The sequence below is a fragment of the Schistocerca americana genome, chromosome 4 (genome assembly GCF_021461395.2).
Source record: "Schistocerca americana isolate TAMUIC-IGC-003095 chromosome 4, iqSchAmer2.1, whole genome shotgun sequence".
Lineage (NCBI taxonomy): Eukaryota > Metazoa > Arthropoda > Insecta > Orthoptera > Acrididae > Schistocerca > Schistocerca americana.
Genome location: NC_060122.1, coordinates 37,028,101 through 37,036,048, shown reverse-complemented (window position 1 = coordinate 37,036,048; position 7,948 = coordinate 37,028,101). Strand labels below are relative to the sequence as shown.

The window sequence follows — 7,948 nt, the reverse complement described above, 5'->3', positions numbered from 1 at the left end:
GATGTGGATTAATTAGAGGTATCACTTCTTATCATTAACTAAAAGTAGGTGAATTAAGTATTTCACACACACCACTTTTTAGTTTATTCTACTCTTCTTCTTCTTCTTCTTCTTCTTTTTTTTTTTTTTTTTTTTTTTTAAAAAATTGCTTGAAGTGAAGGCCAATAATTTGTGTTTTTGTAATCTCAAGGAAATTTCTCACTAGCTTCTCACCTTGCAAGAGATTCAGAATGATTTAATTTAATCTCGTCAGTATCGCGTTGGCATTGTAAGAAAAAATGTAGTAATAAAAAAATCTATAACATTTATCATCTGGGAATTTGTGATTGCTACTACGAAATGAAAATAGAAATGTTAAATTAAACAATTATTATTTAACAAAATAAGTTTTTTGTATTGAAATATAACATTCTGTGAATAATTCTCACAGTTTTGAACAAAACAAAGAATTGTGCCATATTCCGGCGAAATACTTGGAAATTTACAATAATCTTAGCACAACTCTGGAGTGAAAGAATAAAGTATTCATAATAAGATTCTATCAGTAGTCGCAACTGGTAATAATAATGGAATGATTAAATAAATTCCTAACAGGAATACAAGTTTAGTTCATTTGAACAGAATGGAAGAAAATAGGAGCCTGTTAGCATAAGAAGCTGTCAGAAAGGCGCACAATTAAAGAAGAAGAGGAGAGAAAAAAGACGGGCGTGCATTCTTATATAGAACAAAACACAGATAATAATGATATGCCGCTCACATTATTCTGGGTGTACATATTCGCTGACTTCCAGTGCAGTTCATTAACTTAGTGCTTAAATTATATCTTTAAATCTTAATACTGCCATAGAAAAATAAAATAGAATGTTATTACTTTGTGGGCAGGGCACAATATTATAGTACATTATATGATACATTGATTATTAGAAGCATTGTATTTATTTTGAGAAGTGAGTGTTGGATTTGTACTCTCTAACTTCCACCAATAACTGCAGCACTTCAAGAAAAGAAGGTCAGTCGGAAGAGGTTGCCGAGTGTGCTGAAATACTGAGGTGAGCAAGAGGGAATAATGCAGCACACTAGAACAGTGTATCAATGAGTCTCATAGAGAAAGTATGAAATAAAGAATAGCATATTGCAGTTACTGATGACACTTTCCACCTTGCCAGAGGATCTAAATTCGAAAATACTGAAATAGTGTGATTTAATTTGAAATGAAGTAAATGAGCAATTTAGAGATGGTAACAAGGACTTGAAACAATCTACACTTGCCTGTATGGAGAAGTAAGTGCATAGTTGACCTAGTAGACAATAAAATATAAGAAAGGACTGAACTGCCTGTAGGTACACCTCATTCTAATGCAGAAAGAGACAGAACAAAGAGTGAACTACAGGAAATTCAGGATGAATTAACTAAGACTAAGAAAGGAATCTCTAAGAAAGTACATAATCTAAGTGAGGATACCATGGGACAGGTAGATAGGCTGAGGAAGGAACAGGAGGTGGCTATTGGTGCACTGACAACAGATGTCTGAAGTAACAAATTCTTATGAAGTAGATTTTAAGTAAACATTTAGATGTGCCTGGGAGTGTACTAGAGCATACAACGCTGGGAAACCTAGCTTTGAAAGGTACTTAAACTGCTATGAGTAGGTGATGAAGATTTCAGTCATGATCATAGTCTGTGATGGGGGAGGTGGGACATGAGTGGGTGTAATAAAGCATATCATGGTTTTTATTTTTATGGTGACTAGTATTTGAGCAAGAATATGTATTTGAATTGAGTATTATTCTATGAAAGTGTTTACTGTAAACTATTCTGCAAGTTTTTACATATTGAAGCAGTAAGATTCATTGGTAGTGTGTGCTGCATAATGTTAGGCACACTACTTTATGCGGGTGCTTGACCCCGAATAGCGAGGACAGTGCTATTCAGTGAAAGAGTCAGAAGTCTAAATTTAAGATGTATCTATTTCCCAAATCCTGGAGGTGGTTCAATTATTTTATGCTGAGGACACCATAGGGCATGTCTGATGCAGTGTGCCTATCGAAAACAGTGTCTGAGTTGGAAGTATTTTTATTTAGTTCATGATTTTGGTTAAGATTTTTACTTACCTGAGGCAACTGCATTATCTATACAGTTTTTTGTTTATTGTTGGAGGAGAAGAATAGTGTTAATATGAATTTGTGTCACTGTGTAATGATAAAAAAATTCTTGGGAAATCATCTGTTTTGCTACTGCTGACAATCTAGATGCTTTCCATAATCACTGGTTCAATGACAAGGTATAAGAATAAAGCTAAGTGTATTTATCACAGGTGTTAAAGGTGATGCATGTTAATTCATATAATTACTCAACTGGGATTTAATGTTCAGTTGTGTTTTATTACTTTGATAGGAGAACCATTTGTAAATTTTTTTCGCAGCCTGATATAGAAGGTACAAACTAGTGAATTACAAGAAAAAGCAGTAAAGAACTCAAATAGACACACATGATTTTGAATGCAAGAACGTAATTTAAAAGCAACAGTCATTAAATTTAAACTCAGTGACACGGTGCTAATGAAAGTCTTTCATCACAGTTCACGGTTAAAGAAGGAAATGAGGAAGATTTCCCATCCTTCTGAACATCCTTACAAAATTATTGAAATTCCACCTCAAAAGGCTGTTTTTTCAGTAGTCCCTTCAGGTGGTGGAAAAGAAAAAGGGTTTTGTAATATAGATATGATCAATAGATGACTTTACAACTAACATAGTTTTACATTAGTATGTGACAAACAATAGAAATTAACAAACTTCAGCCATAAACTAGACAGCATAATCTAGGTGAGTAATTTCTTTTTCTAATTGGAACTCTTGTTACTTCTTGTCACTTTTGATGGGGAGAATGGAGGAGGATACACCCATAGCTATGAAGTGTAAACATGATAAGCTAACATCCAGGTTGTTGCACCATATAATAGCAAGGCATTCATTGAAACATTCAATTCTAGGACATTCAGAGTAGTGATTGGGTATTTGCAGATTAGTAAAATAAATATAGCACAGAAGGCAGATTAGAAACTCTGAATGAATACATGCTATGGTAGGAGTAGGTTTACTCAATACATATGTATAAAAGAAGAAGGTAGAGTTGTAAATGTTGTTAAAAGGATATTGTACCCTAACTTGTATGTTTGTTTGGTGCAATGGAAAGGATAGGTGGACATAGAGGGAAATGGTGTCCTATACCTGAGATAAAAAGGAGGATGCACAAATACATCTACATCCATACTCCGCAAGCCACCTGACGGTGTGTGGCGGAGGGTACCTTGAGTACCTCTATCGGTTCTCCCTTCTATTCCAGTCTCGTATTGTTCGCGGAAAGAAGGATTGTCAGTATGCCTCTGTGTGGGCTCTAATCTCTCTGATTTTATCCTCATGGTCTCTTCGCGAGATATACGTATGAGGGAGCAATATACTGCTTGACTCTTTAGTGAAGGTATGTTCTCGAAACTTTAACAAAAGCCCATACCGAGCTACTGAGCATCTCTCCTGCAGAGTCTTCCACTGGAGTTTATCTATCATCTCAGTAACGCTTTCGCGATTACTAAATGATCCTGTAATGAAGCGCGCTGCTCTCCGTTGGATCTTCTCTATCTCTTCTATCAACCCTATCCAGTACGGATCCCACACTGCTGAGCAGTATTCAAGCAGTGGGTGAACATGCGTACTGTAACCTACTTCCTTTGTTTTCGGATTGCATTTCCTTAGGATTCTTCCAATGAATCTCAGTCTAGCATCTGCTTTACCAACGATCAACTTTATATGATCATTCCATTTTAAATCACTCCTAATGCGTACTCCCAGATAATTTATGGAATTAACTGTTTCCAGTTGCTGACCTGCTATTTTGTAGCTAAATGATAAGGGATCTATCTTTCTATGTATTCATAGCACATTACACTTGTCTACATTGAGATTCAATTGCCATTCCCTGCACCATGCGTCAATTCGCTGCAGATCCTCCTGAATTTCAGTACATATTTCCATTGTTACAACCTCTCGATACACCACAGCATCATCTGCAAAAAGCCTCAGTGAACTTCCGATGTCAGTCACTATCACTGTCGATAATGAAATGGTTGTCTCGAGAGAATCTTTCTGTAGGAAGAGGTGTATCTTGACAGCTACTACATAAGTTGGTACCAATAGTTTCAAGCTTCCCCCAAAGTATCAAAGTAAATGAATTTACCTGAGTTTGTTAATCTGCTCCACATGCTAATTTAAAGATGACATAATAAAGAGACAAGTGTGTTAGTAATGTATCATATTCTTCAGGTTTGGGAACATAGGTAATTGATTACAGAATACCCAACCACAAATACTTGTTAATTGTTCAAAACATGTAAATCCTCTGGTTCAGTGGCAGTTCACAAGTGCTGAAGATGTTTGATGAGGAAACTAGCCTCATAACAATGAGTTTGGTGCTCCCTGTGACAACTACACAGGGTAGTATTCCAGCATGGCTCCTCGAGTTTTGTAGAGTCTCATATACTACTCCTAGAGCAATCTCTATTTTCTTGCACAAGGAGTAGCACATATCCAGTGATTTCCAAAAATGTTATGAGCAAGATTTCATTTTTATTTATTTTATGATTTTGGTTAAAATTTTTGCAATTTTATTTACTCCGATTTAACTTACCTGAGGCAATGAGTGGAGCAAGAGAGAAAACCACAAAATACTATAAAAAACTATGTAATGATTCCTATTGGTAATATTTGTTATCTGGGGCCCCATATCCATTGAAGAAGAATGATTGCCTGGTAGAAATGTTAAGAAACTTAATCAAAGTGATGTTAAGGCAAATACATGCCTATGATTACGGGTTTATAATCCATTGCCCACATGCCAGAATCTTAATTTTTCCACTCAAGGTATCTGCATTCTGGTTTAACTTGCCAGGATAGTGTTTGACTACATAGTCATATTAACTAAGTTTTAAGACCTATCTAACAAGTCTGCTGCTGGAATCTTTTAAGATCAAAAGCCATTGTAAAGCTGCATGGCCTGTAATTACTCTGAACTGTTGACCATGTAGGTAACACCCTAAGCAACGTGTACAAAAAGCAAGTGGCAGAAATTCTTTTTTGGAGGTGCCTTAGCTGTGCTCAGCTTGATTCAGCTGATGTGATGTATAACCAATTCGTTTTTATTCACTATCTTGCATTTGGCTTAAAATGCAAAATGCAGCTGCAGCTTTCTTTCTAGCATCACACAACATGATAAAAGGTACCACACAACCACATGAGCCAAGACAGGTGAGCTTATAAGAATTTCTCATAATTTCAACATGACACTTTCACAACCTGCTGTCCAAACAAAAAGAGTTCCCTTCTTTAGGAATTTTGTGAGTGGTTTTGTGGTGGCTGCAAAGTTTTCCATGAAATTATGATCATAATTTGTAAGCTGAGAAATGATTTCAACTGTGTCTGTTAACTGTGGATCTGGTCATACACTATGTGCCACAATTATGTGGTCTAACTAGTGAACTTACGATTGCACAAAACTCCATTTTACTAATTTCAAATTCAGATTAGCATCACTAACGTGAGTTATCACTTTCTCAGTCATTCTGAATGTTCTCTCATAGTACCTGAAAAGACAGTAATTTCTTCCATGTATATTAGACACATGATCAGCTTTAAATCTCGTAAAAGTAAATCATCAAATCATGAAATGTAGCAGGAGCGGTTTGCAGGCCAAGGGGCACCCTCAGACCACAACAAAAGATGTCTTTTCCTGATCTTTTGGAGCTATAGGAATTTAGTGGTAGCCAGAGTGTGTATCTAAAGCGGTTGTGAATTTGCATTTGCCAAGGTGATCCAAAAATGTCATCAGTCCTTGGAAGTGTATAAATATCTGGTTTCATGAACTTACTGACCGCTCACACATCTACACAAATGTAATAAGCTTTTTCTCCATTACTGGGTTTATTCAGTACAACCACTATAGGTGAAGACTAAAGGATAAGAAAACTAGAATTACCCTGTTTCTATAAAATTTGAAATATTTTTCTCTATGATAGGCTACAAGTGGTAGGGTAAGTGAAAAGGTTTCTGGGCTATAGGACTAGCATCACCTGTAGGAGTCTCATGTCATATTAAGGAGGTTGTCAGAAGTTCCTTTGCTTCAAACAGACTGGTACAAAACAGCCCAATCTGCCTTACACAGGTGTTTCTTTCCAACTTCCACTTTTGTGGGTGACATTATTGAGGTAGGTTTTATGTAAATTGTTCTTTCAAGCTGTTCGTTTTCTTGGTTTGCTGTTATCAAATGGCTTCAAAATCATGGTCTTACTCCAAACCACTTTGAATATGAACTGTTACTTTCATTTATTTCCAATTCCACATATTGTGAATCTATTGCATCAATTACCCCTTTTTCCCAATCCACTCAGTCTAAAATGCAGCAGTTTTAATCCTTGACCATGAGTAGATTTAATGAACAAAACATTTATTTGTGTGCATGTGTCAATGATAAAGACAGACTGTCTACCATTGATTGTACCTTGCAAAGTTATGTTTAGCATCTGAGCGAGTCCTACCACTCTTACTGAATTTGCTTTGCATAAGGGGAACGAGAGGCAGTGACAGAACCACTCCCGTATGTGTTTCCCGGTTTCGCATTCCCTTGTGCACCTTCATAACCTGTTTGATTAGCTGAGTGAAGCTGTAGAGACAGTCAGCTTGCTCTTGCATGTCCACTCTCTCTACAGTAGGTGCATGCCAGTGCCAAGACACTCATGACACTTGTGAGTTGGGCATTTGCAATGAGTTCAGTGCAATTTGGTTGTGAATGCTCATCTAGTGGCTTTTATGGTGATGGAAGATGGGACAAATTGCAGAGAGTCCTTGCTTAGAAACGTGAGTCGTGCAGCCTCCCTTAGTGGGCTCAGCGAAACAAACTTTACCTCGACACATACCCGTGGGTCAATCCATCGAACAAAGACTTCTACACAGCGAGTTTCAGCTTCACTGAGTGGTGTCTTGTTCCTTTCATTACTTTCCCCTAGTACATATGTACAACATGACACATCTCTTACTCTGTCAGCAAAGTGCTCTAAAGCCTCTCCAGAATTTTGGCATAGGTTGGAAGGTTGGTCCCCCCATGAAGGTGGGAACACAATTTACAGGCTGGTATGGAAACGGCAGTAAGAACAATGGAAATGGAGAAATGGAGAAGCAAGGCTACCTGTGAGCTCAGTGCTGCTCTGTGATATCACATTTACGAATGCCTCATTAAGGCACCTTTGCAGATCTTCATTCTGTCACTTGCTTGCATATCAGAATCAATATCCAGCTGTCCCTGTGACCTGAGGTGGTGTCACTATACACATCAGAACAATCAAAAAAGCACTGGCAGCTGTACTCGGTGATGTCTCACAAGCACAAGACCAGGTCTATGTCTTCTCCATAAATCCAAAGCTAGTGACTTACATCTATCAGTCGATAAACGGTGCATCAGTGCTGCGCGACGACACGGCATTGGCTCCTGGCATCGGGGTGTCGCTGGGTCACCGTACCTGTAATGTGGCCTTGTGTGGAGGCAGCAAAGGTAATGGGCAAGGTCAGTTAGCCTTGCACAGCTTCAGCTGCAGCAACGTGTCTGGGTAGACTGGAGCAACCAGCCCGGACTGAATGCACTAAGCACTCATCCATTAGATTACAGCAGCACACAATGGTTTCACGAATCTGTTCGTGGGTTAGTAATTTTTATGTGGCATCTCAAAGCCAAAAACAGGGTGAATTCAGCACCCCAATTCTGACACCAGTTTGTACACCGCCTAGGAGGTGTAGTCAGAATTGGAAAGCAGTGTGGGCTTGTAACTAATATATTATGCTCAGGTCTACAAAAAGAAACTATTGGTTTATTTGCTTGTGGGATCACATTGCAAGAATTGTTAGATGG

At 37.8% G+C, this 7,948-nt stretch overlaps 1 protein-coding gene across 1 annotated transcript in view; it reads left to right on the top strand.

Annotated features, from left to right (window-relative positions):
- Positions 1 to 7,948, top strand: part of LOC124612557 (radial spoke head protein 4 homolog A) — a 497,314-nt gene that overhangs the window by 27,772 nt on the left and 461,594 nt on the right. The gene's annotated exons all lie outside the window — the stretch shown is intronic.